General features: G+C 51.8%; 1 protein-coding gene across 3 annotated transcripts in view; it reads right to left on the bottom strand.

Annotated features, from left to right (window-relative positions):
- The window catches only part of PLXNA2 (plexin A2), a 229,128-nt gene that overhangs the window by 93,176 nt on the left and 118,400 nt on the right, over positions 1-17,552 (bottom strand). The window lies entirely within an intron of this gene.

The following is a 17,552-nucleotide window of genomic DNA, read 5'->3' as shown; positions in this document are numbered from 1 at the left end:
TATAGTCTATGGGGTCGTAAAGAGCTGTACATGACTAAGCAACTAACACATACAAAGCCCTCCACTGGGGTTCCCGGGTGACAGTAGTGGTAAAGAACCTGCCTGCCAAAGCAGGAGACATGATACACCGGGGCTCGATTCCTGGGTCGGAAAGATCCCCTGGAGGACGGCATGGCTACCCACTTCAGTATCCTCGCCTGGAGAATCCGAAGGACAGAGGAGACTCGCGAGCTATAGTCCACAGGACAGCGAAGAGTCGGACTTGACTTAGCATGCAAGCTCTCCATTAGGCATCAGGCCGCATTCTCTGCTCTCTGGAGCCCAAGGTTTGGTCGAGGACAAAACCAAGGAAACTGGATGATCTTAACATGGTAGAACAGACAGAGGGACATCTGGGACATCAAGCAAGGGACAGCTGTGGCTCAGAGGACAAAGTGCAGAGGCCCTCCTTGGGGGCCTTCCACACGGGCACTGCTCCAGAGGGGGCAGGAGTCATTGGCAATCGGGCAACAGAGAGACGGAGAGAGGGAGGAATAAGGGAAAGCCACTCCCCAGCCCACTGGGGCCCTGGGGACTGAGCGTTTCACCCCCTGCTTCTCTGGAACCTGCTCCCCCCGCCAGATGTCCCCACCTGTCCCCACACGTGTCCCCTGCCTCCTGACGCAAGGAGAGAAACAGCGGCCTTCTCAGTGGCTGAGAGCCAGGTGGCGGGGGTGAGGGCACACACAGGCTGCATGGAAGCATGCAGTTGGCCTGGGGCTGTAGATCAGGGGCCCCGGGCCCCAGGGCAAAGCACACAGCAGCTGAGACACAGCTGGTTCCAGAGCCGCCCTCCTTTCCTGTGTCCCTTCTCTTGATGGCCCTCCCCACCAGCCCACCCCCCTTCCCTCAGAGCCTGTAGGGTCTCCAACCTCCTTCCTGCTCTTTTTCCCAAACCAGATATGTTTTTTCAAGAAGCAATCTGATCCTCATCTACGGTCACAAGCTGAGGGCAGACTGAAGGGAGGCCCTGCCAGGGCTGGAGCGCGGGCTGGGCTCCGCGGCAGGATCACAGCCAGGCCGGGAGCAGGCGTGAGCACGCTCTGCGCGCTTATCTCATTCGATGTGCACGGCTCCTGCAGGCAGAGAGGCTGCGGGCTGTTACATAGTGGGAGATCCATCTGCTCCCCCAGGATATAGAGGCGCCCAAGGTGGCTCAGATGGTGAAGAATCTGCCTGCATGGTGGGAGACCCGGGTTCGTTCCCTGGGTCGGGAAGATCCCCTGGAGAAGGGAATGGCAACCCACTCCAGTGTTCTTCCCTGGAGAATCCCATGGACGGAGGAACCTGGCAGGTTACAGTCCACGGGGCTGCAAAGAGTTGGACATGACTGAGCGACTAATACACACAAAGGGTTGGCTGAGACCCTGGGCCCGTCTCAGCGAGTGGAGAAGGTCAGCTGGAGGGCAGGGGGTCCTCTGTGGCTGTAGTGGTGACATGCCATAAGGGACCTTTTGGAGAAAAAGAGGGGCAGGAGGTTCAGGGGTCAGTCCGGAGGCAGAGGTCAGAGCGGGATTCAAGAGGCGGGAAGCAGCCAGGGGGCAGGTTGGGCTTCCGTCTTTGTGACTCTGCTGCTCTTAGGAGCTGGCCGGCGCCTGGCAGCTGCTACCGGCTGGCACGGATGGGCGGGAGGAGTCTCTTCACAGGCTTAGCCAAATCTTGTCAGCCCCGCGGGGAACAGCTACAGGCGGCCTGGCAGCTTAGGGCTCTGCCTTCCCTGCACGCCCGACGGGGCCAGAGTTCAGCGTTCTCACAGGAGGAGAAACACGGGCAGACGGTCAGGGAGGTCTCGTCCAGCCCCCAGGCCTGGCCAGACTCCCTCAGGCACCCAAGCCAAAGCGGACCCTCCAGGGCCAGGCCAGCCTCCCCGGGTTCCTAACACACCTCGTACAAAAAACAGCCCTTCCGCTCGGCAAGGCTTCATGGGGTGATACCCTTGCTGTCTCTCCTGCGCTTTACAGGCAAAGAGCTGATATTCAACCGGATGCCTGAAGGGGCATTTTTAATTTCGTTCTTCTCTGCCGGGTGTGGCTGGGAGCACACACCCAAAAAGGGGAGACCCCCTTTTTGGATCTGAGGGGGACCGAGGCCTCCGCTGAGGGCGCCCCGGGCCCACACAGCCTTCCTCTGGGTGGGCGGTTGGTTGAGCTTTGTCCAAGGAAGGGGATGAGGCGGCAGGAACGACAGTACAGCGGCCGTTCATCTGCACCTGCTGAGCATCGTCCTCTGTCCCCTCACCTGATCCTCACACCAGCCTCGCAGGTGAGGGATGAGACCCACCTTGCTTGTCAGAAAACTGCTGCTGCTGCTAAGTCACCTCAGTCATGTCCGACTCTGTGCGATCCCATAGACGGCAGCCCACCAGGCTCCTCTGTCCCTGGGATTCAACAGGCAAGAACACTGGAGTGGGTTTGCCTGAGTCTTGGGTTTGACAATCTGCCCGAGTTGCATGCCTTGCAGGTGGCGGAAACCGAACCGGTGTGCCTGACTGCCAGGCAGGGGGTGGTGAGGGGGGCGCGGGGGCAGCAGGCAGGGAAGACCCCTCGCCTGGGGCTGCCCGAGGGCTGGCTGTCAGGATCACCTTTCTTCCTTCTGGACACGGGGTCCAGCCCCTATAATGATGCATCCCCTCCTGACCACTGCTGGCCGTGTGCAAAGTTTTCTGTTTGCTGACAGACAGTCAGCTGGTGGATCTGGAGCCAGACAATACAGGGGCTGATATGAGAGGGTGAGGAGGGGGAAGGGTTGGTGGGGGTGAGGATGCCCCGCGGGATGTCTTCAAACCCTGTCAGGACCAGAGCAGTGATGGAAACGACTCTGAACAGGTCCCACACCCTCTACCCTGAGCCACGAGACCTCAGCCAGCTCTGCCTGGAGGTCGAGGTGGCAGGGGCTTCCTGTCCTGGCCTTGCTAGTCATTTGCAGTGAGACCTCGGGAAAGCAGCTTAACCTCTTCAAGCTTCCCTCCCTTATTTTTAAAATGGAGCCCACCATTACCATCTCACTTCACCCTGCCTGCTCACCAGGGAGCAGGGCCCTCTGAGCTCCTATTTTCAACTTCGGTCTTTCCAACGAGTCAACTTCCCAGTAATTAATGTGAAGAAGTCATTATTGTTTGTTCCTAGAGTTAGGTCCAGTTCTTTAAAAATCAATAGTGATGCGTGAGAACCCCTTAAAGCCTCATAAAGTAAACACCAATCCAGCCCCCTGCTCGTCCTCTGAGCTATGAAAGTCACGTGATCAATAGCATCAAGAAGAAGGAGGCGTGAACCCCCCAGAAAGCCAGCTGGAATTTCTGGACCCTGTGATTGCCACCAAAGCGACACGCAACCTTCTGACCAGAAGCTGACCCTGGGGCTGTCTCCTAAGAACCCCTGACTATCTGGAGACCTGAGGGCAGAGTGAAGTTCAAAGAGAAAAATCTATTTTTAATGACTTGGGGGAGAAGAGTGGAGTGGCTGAGTAATTCGGAGTAATTAAAGCTATCTATCACTCTGAGAATGGGAGCCAAAGTAGGTTGAACTTTTCAATGACATATTTTTTTTTTCTTCTCATTCATAAAACCCAGCAGAGGGTCATGCAGGAGTCAAAGGGGAAAGGATGATGGGGAAAGCAATTTCTGACCCCAAACAGTGGAATTCATGCTATTGATGAACACTTGGAGAAGGATGGCCCCTCCCGAATCCTTGGGGTAAAGGCCGTATTTACGTTGTCCTGGTTAAGAGATGGGGCTTTGAAGGAGACAGTCCTTAGTTTCAAACCCAGCTACTATGATGATCAGTTAAGAAAGGGTCCTCATTGTCCTCCTCACGCCTCAGCTTCCTCCTCTGTGACATGCTGACGATAATGATATTAACTTCACAAGGTTGTCTGGAGGTTTGAGGGACATTTGTACACGGAGAGCCTTGCACACAGTTGGTGCTTAATAGCGGTAGTTTCTGTGCTATCTCTCGGTGCAGACCCACTGAAGGTGGCAGTGTTTGCAAGGGAAGCTGCAGGCTCTGCACTCCGTGTGGGGTGATCGAGAGCGAGCCATCTCGCCTCTCTGCGCCGAGACGGCTGATCCATCATCTGGGAAGAATTACGTCTGCACAGTCCCTCAACCTCTTCTCCTTATTCGTGACACAGTCCCTACTGGAGGCTGAGGAACACAGGACCCTGAGGCTAGGGTCCTAGCCTCAGGACCCTCGGCTAAAAAAAGTCGAACCGCGCTTAGTGTCCTAAGAAGGTGGAACCCGGGCGAGAGGAAGGACAGAGGGAGGAAAGTGAATGGGCAGAGCAGAAACAGCCAAATGCCACACCACACTTTCTCAGACAGGACTCCTGTGCCAGACACACCAAGGAGGTACAAGGAGGGTCCTTTCTAGTTCTGTTTTCCGGAAGGATCTACAAAGCAGCAGAGATGCTGATACTATGTTGTCTCCATGACAACCGTGGATTTATTCAGTGAGGGAAAGCAGGTGGGGTAGGAAATAGGGGATGAGAGGATTTGGGAAATCGGGCCTAAGAAATAGCTAAAACAGATCTCTCACCTGGAAACCAGATGGCTGGGATTAGAGAGGGCCCACAAAGCTCCCCACAGGGCCAACATCAACTCGTCTACCCCAGAGGGGGAGAGTGATGATGGCAAGGGGATGGAGTGATGAAGCAAGGATGCCCTCCACCAGCCCATTCCCATTCATTCATCCACACTCCTGTGTGTCCAGACTTTTCCACGGGCCCCTGGATGCAGAGGGCCCAGGGGCAGTCTTGCCAGGTGGAGCCTGATTCATCTGAGAGTGGGACATCTGCCCAATGCACCCTGGCTGCCGGGCCCCACCCCTTCCACTTCTGGCTCGCCCGCCTTCCCGTCACCTGGAGAGCAAGACAGGAGGGTGCGACCCTCATGTTAATCCCGAGTTCTCTTTGAAGGATCTGCCGCCCATAAGCTCTAAAAGGTGAGGTTTGGGGAACACATGTACACCCATGGCTGAGTCATGTCAATGTATGGCAAAACCCACTACAATATTGTAAAGTAATTAGCCTCCAATTAAAATAAATTAATTAATTAAAAAAATAAAAGGTGAGGTTTGGGGAGGGAATCATCAGGGCGGTGAAGAGGCTTCAGGGATCTGGGGTAATAACATCTTCGCTGTTGCCTGGGTAGGAGGTGGGGCTCCTTCAGTGTTGTCTGAGAAGGGGACTCAGGGACTCCTCTAAGATGGCAAGTGGGGCCTTCGGGACACCCCTACTCCCCAAGGGGCTCATACAAAGCCCCGTTTAGCAGAGTTGCTGGCATTGCCTCCTGACCAAGCTCCAGTTTCTGCTTCCTGTTGCCCGACAGCACTTCCGCCTCGGATGCTGGCACTCAGGGTTACTGAGACAAGCTGGTGGGGTCTCGGGACCTCGATACCTTCCCTGGAATACACTTCCGGGATGGTGAAGGGACCCCGGGTTGAAGTTCCCAGGTCATCTTGATGTACGGAATGCAATCCTCCCAGACAGTAAAAGCTGGACTCAGCTCTGGTTAAGCCAAACCTCCCAGGCCCCTAGTCAGCCCACCCTCAGCAGCAGCTGAGCACATGAGAAAGGAACAGAGCTGTCTCAGCGCTGCCCGCAGGTGCCGGGTCGGAGACGGGCCCCCGTCTGCCTACGCTGCCACACAGCTCTGGGCGGGCTGGAAGCCACTTCCAAACAGAACTCTGGTCTGCAGTAGACCCAGGGAGTGCGTCTTTCCCGTCATCTCTCAACGTGCCTTTCAACTATCTGACACACCTACGTCTTATCCTCCCTGACACATGTGACGTGAAAACACTCTGATTTTTCTTTGTATGCTGAGTGACTAGCTCCCCTAGAAAGGACAGAGACGTTTCTGTAACTCACAGCTTTCCAGGACAAGTAGGTGGCAGATAAGTGTGTGTCTGCATGCACATGTGTGCACATGTGTGCAAGAGAGGTGGAGGACACGATTGTATGTTACAAAAGTCTCCTCACTTACATTAAGATTTTTAACTTGCTCTCAGTATGCCTGTGTGCATGCTAAGTCACTTCAGTCATTTCCGACTTTTTGAGACCCCATGGACTGTAGCCCGCCAGGCTCCTCTCTCCAGATTCTTCAAGTGAGATTACTGGAGTGCACTGCCATGCCCTCGCCAAGGGGATCTTCTCCACCCAGGGATCAAACCGGCATCTCTTATGTCTCCTGCATTGGCAAGCGAGTTCTTTACTACTGAGCTGCCTGGGAAGCCCTGCTTTCAGTATAGAGCTTGCTTATTCATTCATGCACTCAGTCATTTCCCTGGAGGAGGGCATGGCAACCCACTCCAGTATTCTTGCCTGGAGGATTCCGTGGAGTGAGGAGCCTGGCGGGCTAGAGTCGATGGGGTTGCAAAGAGTCGGACACGACTGAGTGACTAACACACGCATTCACGTAACCGTGACAAGGTGGTGTGAGGCGGGATCCCATGCCTCAGTGCTGCTTTGGGAAGCTGAAGAGATGGGCCACGTGGATGAAGACCATCCCCTCTGCAGAAGCCAGAAAGGGAAAGATGAGAGGCTCGACGGGGAGTGACCCCTCCGGGCTGAAGGGGCCAGTAAGGCATTCTCAGGGGCGGGAGGCCTGGAAAACGTGGTGACCTCTTCGGAGGCAGGAACGGCGGAGGACGGTGCGCGAGGAGAAGGAGCAGGAGCAGAAAGCAACGGCGCGAAGGTGCAGGGAGCAGCCGAGGGACGGGCGCGTCCCGGGCTGAGACGGCGGGGCAGGGCGGCGATGGGGGCCAAGGCTTGGCGGGCCAGGGCGGCGGAGACAGCAGAGACGGAGGAAGAGGCCAAGCTCTGCATTTCCGCCCTCGTGAGCGCTCAGGTCCGTCCCTGCCGGGCGTTCCCGCGGCCTCGCTCTGCGGGCCCGTCCTCACGGCAGGACGGGGCGCACGGCCCGCCGGTCTCCCTTCTCCGCCTCCCACACCGACGCGCTCTGCGCACCCGCGGCTCTCCTCCTCAAAAAGGCCTAGTGCCTGGGGCACGGGCCTACAGTCAAGCCGCCTGGTCCAGACCCCTGCCCCTTCGCTTATCAGCCAGTGTGAACCGGGCACGTTACTCAGCTCCGAGCCTCATTTGTGGCTTCCCTGCTGGCTCAGAGGGTAAAACGTCTGCCTGCAAGGTGGGAGACCAGGGTTCCATTCCTGGGTGGGGAAGATCCCCTGGAGGAGGAAATGGCAACCCGCTCCAGTATTCTGGCTTGGAGAATCCCACGGACAGAGGAGCCTGGTGGGCTGCAGTCCATGGCCTTGCAGAGTCGGACGCGACTAAGCGACAAGCACCCGAGTTGTAGTCAGTAAGTCATAGAGCTGGGATTCAAATCTTGGCAGGTTGGCTGCAGAACCTCCCCACTAAGCTGCCTCTCAGGCATAAAGGGCCACATGATTTGGAAAACACTTAGCCCAGTGCTTGGGATACAGCTGTTAGTTATTATTAATACATGAAGGGCCGGCTATATATTCTGTGCAGGCATGGAGTTCAAAGATGAGTAGACTTTGGGTCCTGATCCTGAAGCACTCAGAGTGCTGTCGGAAGACACATGGAACGCCAAATCATCATGAAACCTCACTATGACTGGGATGTGGCAAAACTACAAGAGCAAATAAGAAGGGAAAATCAGGGAAGGCTTCTCAGAGGCAGTGTTCTGTAAGGATGGCCTCAGCTAAAATACAAACAAAAAACAATACCTCCCCCCTCAAAAAAAAACAAGAAAAAAATGCCTCTTGGAGTAATTTTATAATGCAAACATCCCAGCCCAGTGCTCCAGCATTTTAACCTCTGCTCCCCACCCGAGCTCACATTCCCACTCCAGACTCTTCTGTCAGTGTGAATCCCACGCCTTGCAGGCAGGCCTCCGCTCCTGCTCCGCATGGTCTTGCCTCCTTAAGTTGCTTTGTGCACACATTCCTGCTAATCAGAATGTCTTTCCCTCCTGCGCACGCAAATCCCTGCTCCACGAAGCCCTCTTCCATCGACCTCTGTGACCCCTCTCTCTGAGTCTAGAATCCCCTGCCCAACTGGCAGGACTCTTAACATATTTTTTAAACTCTTCTGAGGTTTCTATCTTTTTAGGTTATTCACAGGGCTCTACTTTCTATTTCTTCATATGAGATATCCCTGTATGTTCCAACTCCAGTTTCTTACATAAAATAGGTCTATAAATACCTGCTGAGAAGCTAATCACACTTACCGGGTGATCCAGGTTTTATTTTAAGCTCCTTAAGTAAATGTACTAAGAACTAAGCAAAGACACTCTAGGTGTGGCTGAGGCTCCTGGCATTCTGCTGGGATCCATTAGGTGACGCAAAGGCTTTTTTTTTCTTTTAAATAGAGTTAATGTTTATAACCCAGCAGAGGTGCAGGGTGTCAGGGAAAGGACACGACTGTTACTGTCAGAAGAACTTGGCTCAGCCACACCATATGCTCAGCTGTGCTGGGTGAGCCACTTAACCTCTCTGAGCTTCAGTTTCCACACTTCTAAATATCGGTGGGTGTCAAAATGAAAGCATCCACCAAGGTGCTGAGATATGACTGCTGCCTCTTCAAGTAGGGTGGCCGGCTCTCAGGCAAGATTTCAGAGTAGATTCTTAAGATCCAAGTACATGAATCTTCTACCCTTTACTCTGCATCCCCTGACCCAGATTAATGCAATGAAGTGGTCGGAGGAATGACAAAAGGATTTTGTGAGATATTCGGAGGAAGGCCCTGGGATGCTGTAACCCAGCCACCCTTCATTGTGGGTTAGGTGCTCAGTCGTGTCAGACTCTGCGATCCCATGGAATGAAGCCCACCAGGCTATTCTGCCCATGGGATTCTCCAGGCAAGAATACTGGAGTGGGTTGCCTTCTCCAGAGGATCTTCCGAACCCAGGGGTCGAACCCTAGTCTTCCACATTGCAGGCAGATTCTTTACCATCTGAGCCACCAGGGGGGTGCGTTCATTCTGACCTCTTAGGAAGCTTGAGATGCATCCTCAGGACCATAGGGGTCAGAGTGGACAGGAAGAGCTGGGAAGCAGGAAATCTAGAGGGCAGGGTGGCGAGCTCTCGGGAGACACAGTGAAGGCAGGACTTCGGGAGGTCACTGAGCTCCCTGGTGACAGTGCTAAGCTAAGGATGTGCAAGGGGTCAGTAGCCACAGCCTGAGTGGGGGAGGAAAAGTGAGAGAAAGAGAAGCGCGTCTGCTCACCTCTGCAAGTGGGGAGCATGCAGCCGACCCAGGGGGTTGGGGGGAGAAAGATCTGGGCATCAGTGAAGTCCAGAGTTTTACTTCTAGTCTGGAATCAGGCATTATACTCCTGGCTGGAGACTGTGTGTGAGACCTGAAGGACTTTTTATTATCCAAGAGTGAGCTGATGAGCTAGGCAGCCTGCCCCAGGCAGAGATAAAGGGATGGTGGGAGAAAAAAATAAAGCTGTGATTTGGTTCTCTGACATACCGGTTGAGTGTGAAAGTGTTAACAACTGCTGTGCCCGACTCTCTCGTTGCCATGAGGGTCACGTGAAGTGAGAGCTGGGGCAGAGCATTGTTCAGGACCGAGTTTACCACGCAAATGCAGGGGAGTTTATTGGTGCTATTTCTGGGGATAGACCGATAACTTATTGATGACATGATTTTTTTTTTTTAAAGGAAACTTTGCACGTCAACTCTTGGATGACTCAGCAGACCATTCTTTCTGAAATTCGGGTGTCCTTGCAGTTAGTGAACAGGTGTGAGGTCTCTTTTTCAAACTCAAGTGCCTCACGGGTCAAAAGGATTTGTGAACAGTCACAGTGGGAAGGAAGCCTGTCAACCCATTTGCCTCTGTCCTCCTGGAGATGCACATGCAATCATTAAATAATACATCCCAAGCTGTTCTAAGTAAGACAAGGATGTGGTGAGGAACTGGCTACAAGCCCTCTTGGCCCAGCCAGGCGGGAGCCATCAGTGCAGACTGCAACTTTGCAACCTTGCCTCGCCTGGAGGCTGGTGCAGCGGATGGTTCACATCTCTCCCTTCCTCACTTCTTTCTGCTCATGGCCTCCTTCGATGCTGGCCTCAAATGTAACCAATGACATGGAGCCTCTGAGCATAGAAAGGGGTGGAGGGGGAGGTGGGCAGATGGAAGACAGACAAAAGATTCTTTTCTTTTCTCTCTCTCTCTTTTTTTAAACAGGTGCTTAAGAAATTAATTAGACCAAATAATCACTGAGTTGTCTGAGTCTCTATTTTACTTGGTGCATGCCGGGTCTGGTGGAAAAAAAAAGGGGGGAATTTTAAATAATTTTGGAGTTATAACTGATGTAATTAGGTGCTCAGTGAACACTTAGCATCGAGCTGTGCTTATTAAAATTACTGTTTTAATCAGAACATTGGCGGAGAATCATTAATAATACAATGGCTTGATTCCCTGGAACTCTAATTAGACCTGGACTTTTAAGCACCTGAGCGTAATCTGGCTCCGTCTGGATACGCACGACGGGCGATGCATTATCATCTCAGGGCATGCGGGGTGGAGCATCAATACGGCTATTTGGTGACTGCCTGAGAGCTTTATTTCAGAGTGTGAGAGTGCGCCGGGGGGGCACCAATGCTGAAAGATGGAGACAGAAGTGGAAGGGGTCAGCCAGGGGCCTGGGGTTGGAAGTCCCGAGGAAGAAAGGGAAACAGGTACGTCTCCCACTGCTGCAGGCTGGACACGCCTCATGCACTGTTCTGCAGAGGCACAACCCAGCCACGTCACAGAGCCAGGTAAAGGCCATTTCCTGGGATTCTCTGTCTCCATGATGGCCTGTCCCTCATTCAAACCAGACATCCGGAGAGGTATAGCTTTAGTCCCTGCCGAGTCACCCACATCAGAGGTCTAATCAGTGGTTTGTAACGCATGGGTGTACATTGAGTCGTGTCCAGCTCTTTGCGACCCCAGGGACTGTAGCCCACCAGCTTCCTCTGTCCATGGGATTTTCCAGGCAAGAATACTGGAACAGGCTGCCATTTGCTACTCCAGGGGCTCTTCCTGACTCAGGGATCGAACCCACGTTTCTTACATCTGCCGCATTGGCAGGCAGTTTCTTTAACATGGTGCTACCTGGAAAGCCTCAACCGATGGTTTGCTACGTGATAATCAAAGGTTAATCTGGCAGAGGACTGGGGCCACTTAATTCTCCTGTCCAGCGTTTCGTGTCACCCTGGAGAGAGATCAGGAGACGGGCTGAGTTTCTCCAGAACTTTCTAACCCTTAGGAGCCAGAGAAGGAGGGAGGCTGAGTGGATAGGTTCTGTCCCCTGAGACACTCAGCTGAGCTGGTGTTTCGGGAGAGGGATCCATCATGGCTTTGCAAACAGAGCTTTGGTTTTGCTACTCCTTCAGCTGGTGGCTCAGCAGATCAACAACACTGACTTGGCCCCGAGAGGGGCCGAATCTTTGGATAGATTGCACAGGGGTGGCGGAAAGTAAAGGGTGGGCATGCTGTCCACCCTCCTAGAGCTTGGTAACTATCTGGAAGGACACAGCAAAGATGTGAAAAAATAAAGAAAGACTTAGGACACTTAAAAGGCAGATACCGAGAAGTGAAAATTAAGCTGGAGTCAGACAAGGCTTATGTGGAGCTAAGTGGTGATCGGAGTGCGATGGGAGGGCTCCAGGTCTTCTGCAGGAGGGCTGCGGGGGCCTGGCTTCATCTGCTGAGGGCCAGGGAGGCAACATCTTTGGGTCCCCATCAAGCATGCCTCTGGCTGCAACTAGAGGCCTTGAGACAACAGGTTTGAGCCCTCTGAGGCTCCCTTTCCTGGCCGCCTCTAGCCAATACAGCCCTTTTGTGCAGTTTGGAAAAGGTGACTGCTCTAGGTGCATGGCTTGGTAAGATGAGTAAGGACTTGGTTTTGGCTCCCCTTGGCCCTCAGCTAAAGAATTGATGCTTTTGAACTGTGGTGTTGGAGAAGACTCTTGAGAGTCCTTTGGACTGTAAGGAGATCCAACCAGTCCATCCTAAAGGAGATCAGTCCTGGGTGTTCATTGGAAGGACTAATGCTGAAGTTGAAACTCCAATACTTTGGTCACCTCATGCAAAGAGCCGACTCATTGGAAAATACCCTGATGCTGGGAAAGATTGCGGGCAGGAGGAGAAGGGGATGAGATGGTTGAATGGCATCACCGACTCGATGGACATGAGTTTGAGCAAGCTCCGGGAATTGGTGACGGACAGGGAAACCTGGTGTGCTGTAGTCCATGGGGTCGTAGAGAGTCGGACATGACTGAGCGACTGAACTGAAGTGAACTGAACTGGCCCTCAGCAAGATGCCCGTGCGCAGCACACAACCTGGACCACATCTAGTGGCCCTGATGCCCAAATAGCGTGTGCTTCTGTGCTAAGTCGCTTCTGTCGTGTCCGACTCTTTGTGACCCTAAGGACTGTAGCCCATCAGGCTCCTCTGTCCTTGAGATTTCCCAGGCAAGAACACTGGAGTGGGTTGCCATGCCTTCCTCCAGGGGAATCTTCCCGACCCGGGGATCGAACCTGCATCTCTTATGTCTCCTGCGTTGCAGGTGGATTCCTTACCATTAGTGCCGCCTGGGAAGCCCAAACGGGGCATCTCTAGTGAAACAGGGCGCTGAAATGTGTAGTGTGGCTTGACCAGTTTCACCCAGATGACCCACAGACAGAATATTTTTGGATTCTAAATACTGTGTCTCTTCTAAATCCTTTGGGGGGCAGTCCAGAGAAGGTGGGAGTCAAGAGTGGGCTGAGGAGCAGAGCAGGCTCCGTGGAGGAGGGGGGTTTGCGGAGGGGGAGGCTGAAGTGTCCTGGGCAGATGCCACCAGACAATGAGCTTTTGGGTGTGCTCTGGGGACAGCAAAGGACAGGATAAGGCACGTCCCCTTTGAATGTCTTTTCTTACTGATTCCTCGGGAGTAGCCATTTTGCATATGAATTAAGCAAAGTAAAACAGCTCCAGGCCTCCCTCAACGAAGATTAGTCCAAAGCAAGAATCTTTCTATGAACCAGCAATGCAGGGAGGAAGGGTGATCTCCATCCCTGGGACCTCGAAGCAGGAATTCAAGGTCCTCGATGAGGGCAAGGCTGGACTCAAGACCCCCTCCAACTCCAAGCATATCCTAGGGGAGGGAGCCTGGGAGGCCGTCATGGGGGAGGGGGGAGCAACCCCTGTGCTTTGGAAATAAATGGCTAGGCCTTAATTCAAGAATCTGGGTGCTTCTGAAAATAAAAAGGATACAGTGACTGATAGCCTCCCGACACACACCCACCCCCTCACTCTACACACACATACAAACACTCACGAGCACAAACACACATTCATACCCTTCACTCACACTCCACACCAGCACGCGGACAGCACGCACACTTCACACGTCCTCCCATCACACGCATACACACTCATGACCCATAGACGTCCCCATCATGCTTGTCGCCCCTGACCCTGCCTCCCTGCCGGCACGCAAATGCGAGAAGAAAAGGGCCGTCCGGAGCTGCCTCCCTTCGGCTTGTCGTGAAGAACGATCAGGGCGCTCCGCGATTAAACAGAGCAGTTAAAAGTGACAAGCAGACTTCTAAAACGGACTAGGCTCTTAATGAAAACCATAATGAATGGAATGAATGGAGGCGCCGCACGGATATCACCCGTAAGTGGTCATAAATATCGGACCAACAGATGAGATCGTGGATACTGCAGTTTTGAAGCCCATCAAATGACTGCTATTAAAATTCATCAATAAATAACCCAGTCCAGACTCATATTCAAGGTCCTCTCATGCGCTGGAGAATTGACTCTGAGGCCAGAGAGACCTGGCTTTTGAATCCTCGTTTTGCCCCTTGACGAGCTTGGGTGTGTTACTCCGCTCGCTGGAGTCTCACTTTCTTCATCTATAAAGTGTGGGTAATTATCCCTTTAATGGGGAAGTTGTGCAGATTAGATGAAGTCCTAGGCAGCGATAATAATTTATCAATGTAGTGAACGATGAATGTTCACGGTTATCTCTTGTTCCCTCCCCTTTCAGCTTCCTGGGGTCAAGGAAAGCCTGCTGGCTGGTGGGAACAACAGGGAGAGAAGGAAAAAGAGGGGAAACAGAAGGAACAGGAAGAGTGGAGGCCAAGGCAAGAGATGGGCAGGGTGGAGAAGGGAAGGAAGAGAGAGAGAGAGAAGGACAGACAGACCCTGGAGGCCACCCGCCGGCACCACCCGTGGTGGGCATCCACGCCTGCTCCGGTGGCGGTGGCCAAGGACCAGCTGTGGAGTAGCCACCACGTGCGGCCCACCTTTCCTCTGAGTTTTCTTTAAGTCACAGCTTTACTGAGATATAGTTCACATACTGTAATAGTCACGCATGTAAAGGGTCCACGTCTGTGGTTTTCAGTATATTAAGAGTTTTGCCTCCATGACCAAGATCAATTTTATGACGTTTTCCTCACCTTTCAAAGAAACCCTATGCCCATTAGCAGTCACTCTCCATTTTACCTGCCCATGAACCTCTCTGGGAGAAATATCAATAATCTCAGATATGCAGATGACACCACCTTTATGGCAGAAAGTGAAGAGGAACTAAAGAGCCTCTTGATGAAAATGAAAAAGGAGAGTGAAAAAGTTGGCTTAAAGCTCAACATTCAGAAAACTAAGATCATGGCATCTGGTCCCACCACTTCATGGCAAATTGATGGGGAAACAGTGGAAACACTGATTGACTTTATTTTTGGGGCTCCAAAATCACTGCAGATGGTGATTGCAGCCATGAAATGAAAAGACACCTGCTCCTTGGAAGGAAAGTTATGACCAACCATAGAAAGCATATTAAAAAGCAGAGACATGACTTTGTCAATAAAAGTCCATCTAGTCAAGGCTATGGTTTTTCTGTAGTCATGTATGGATGTGAGAGTTGGACTATAAAGAAAGCTGAGCACCAAAGAGTAGATGCTTTTGAACTGTGGTGTTGGAGAAGACTCTTGAGAATCCCTTGGACTGCAAGGAGATCCAACCAGTCCATCCTAAAGGAGATCAGTCCTGGGTGTTCATTGGAAGGACTGATGTTGAAGCTGAAACTCCAATACTTTGGCCACCTGATGCAAAGAACAGACTTATCTGAAAAGACCCTGATGCTGGGAAAGATTGAGGGCAGGAGGAGAAGGGGATGACAGAGGATGAGATGGTTGGATGGCATCACCGACTCAATGCACATGGGTTTGGGTAAACTCCAGGAGTTGGTGATGGACAGGGAGGCCTGGTATGCTGCAGTCCATGGGGTCGCAAAGAGTCGGACACAACTGAGTGACTGAACTGAACTGAACTGAACCACTCCAGCCCTAAGGAAGCACCAGTCAGCTCTCTGTCTCTATGCATTTGCTATTCTGGACATTTCACATAAATGAGGCAAAAAACAGAAGGTTTTCTGTGACTGGCTTTTTTTTTTTTTTTTTACTTAGTATTATGTTTTCAAGGTTTGTCCCTGGGGTAGCATGTATTAGTAACTTCCTAAATTTCTTCATTCAAGGCCAAGCAGGTGGAAGAGCAGAGCTTCACATACACACGCAGAAGCCAGCGTCATGATGGAAGCTGTCCAATTGTTCGCCCCAAGAAATCTCACTGAATCAAGATTAGTTAGGTTACAGACTTAGAGGTTAGGCAGTTGGAGCCTATTTTTTTTACCGCTGAGGAATAACAGTGTGGAGAAAGGATACATTCTTTTGAGTGTGTATTTTTTTTTGCACACACTATACCCTTTATACAAAGAAAGGAAAACAAAAGAGGATCCAAATGTAAGAGTCTCCTGTCTGCGGTTTTATGATTTAGATTTAATGTTAAGAGGCAAATGAGCGTCTCTTGGTATTCTGCCCATATGTCTCTCTCTTACCTCTTAAAAGTGACAATTCCCAGCTCTATTTTTACAATGTAAAAGAATGACTCTCCTCTAATGGTTATCTGTCATTGTTTATGTTTCAAGTAATTTTAGACGTTCAGACTGTAGCCTTAGGATGCAGGAAAGCGACACCTCTGGGCCAAAGGCCCCCCTGAAGGAGGAGGGGCTTATACTCGGGACTGAAAGGACAAAGCTATTTGTTTGACTCAGGAAACGTCAATCACCTTTATTCTATAAGGGATGCGAGATGTGTCTCTGAGGGGCAGGTCCTGAGAGATACAGGTATCTGTTCTGCCCACCTGGCTCCAGGGTGAAAATATTTAAAAACTAAATTGTGGGTGCAGCTTCAGTCTCTGTCCTGATGCCCACCATTACATCATGGCCACTAGATGTTAGTCTAGGGCTATAGACAGGTTAAAAAAAGAAAAAATTGAGCTTAATGCAAAATAGAACCAGACATACCATGGACTAATATCTGTGCTTCAGGCAAATCCACCCAAAGAGGGTTCCGTGACGCCTTCTTGCTTTCCTAGAAATTGATTTAGCTTGAGTTCCAGGGAAAGGAAATTGTCCACAGCCAGGCCACAAGCTGCAGGGGCCTCAGTTGCCAGACACGGTGGTCACTGCAGTGGCCACAGGAGGAAGCAGGGAAGAACTCAGAAATGAGGAGTGCCTGTGAAGCTCAGGTACAATGTCTGGTCACTTCCTATCTGGGCTTTTCAGGGACCAGTATCACTGGGGGCTGCAGGGGATACCCGTGAGAGTCACAGACTCAAACTCATGTTTAGAACTACATCCATTGGAAAACAGCAATAACGACAGCAAAGAGTCTGTTGTGTAAGGCCCCATCTCAGGAAACAAAACGATATGGTGTTGCTACTCTAAAAAAGGTCAAGGGTTGTTTATTAACCATGCTCAAAGAATCTCATTAAATCTGGGAGCATGAGGACAGTACCGACTAATATCATACGTGTGATGTGATTTGCGTGGGGGTAGGGACCGCGCTGGGGCCCGATCCACAGTCTAGATCTCCTGCGGCTGCTCGGAAACCCCGGGCTTCTTGGCGGGCTGCTGTCACAGCATCTCTGTTCACTCTATGCAGCAGAGGGGAGGCACTGGTCACATTTACTCAGCCCTGGAGCTCCTCCCTGTCCTGGAATTTACTCCTCAGCCCAACCTTGGCACACAACTAGGTGACCCCAGGTGAGGGAAATAGGACTCCAGAGAAAGTCAGGGGACCAGACTTTTCTCCGTTAATCTGGGCATGCTCCAATTTACACTAAGAGCGTACATTTGCATGTTGGATTCTGGAGGCCCCAACTGCAAGGGTATTGGATAAAATAAAATTAATTATTGTAATCCTCTGTGATCACATTCAAACCCAATATTCTCAGCTTGGCACACAGCATAGGTTTGCCTGCCCGCTTCCCTCTGTGCTTTCCTATTAAAACTATTTTCTCAAACGCTGATTGAGTTCTGGCTGTATTATAGGCACTGGGAGGGTATGGGGTACCTCCGACCTGTATCAAGTCCCCTGGTAGCTTAGATCCTAATGAGGGAGGCACCAAATAGATATTCCCTCCAGGTATGTAGCTTTTACCATAAAGTTGGAGAAACTCAGAGAGCTAACTTCATCCTGCCTGGGGTCAGCTGG

This window comes from Muntiacus reevesi, chromosome 5 (assembly GCF_963930625.1).
Source record: "Muntiacus reevesi chromosome 5, mMunRee1.1, whole genome shotgun sequence".
In the NCBI taxonomy this organism is placed as follows: domain Eukaryota; kingdom Metazoa; phylum Chordata; class Mammalia; order Artiodactyla; family Cervidae; genus Muntiacus; species Muntiacus reevesi.
Note: the sequence above shows the minus strand (reverse complement) of the source record. Positions and strands in the feature narration are given on the sequence as shown.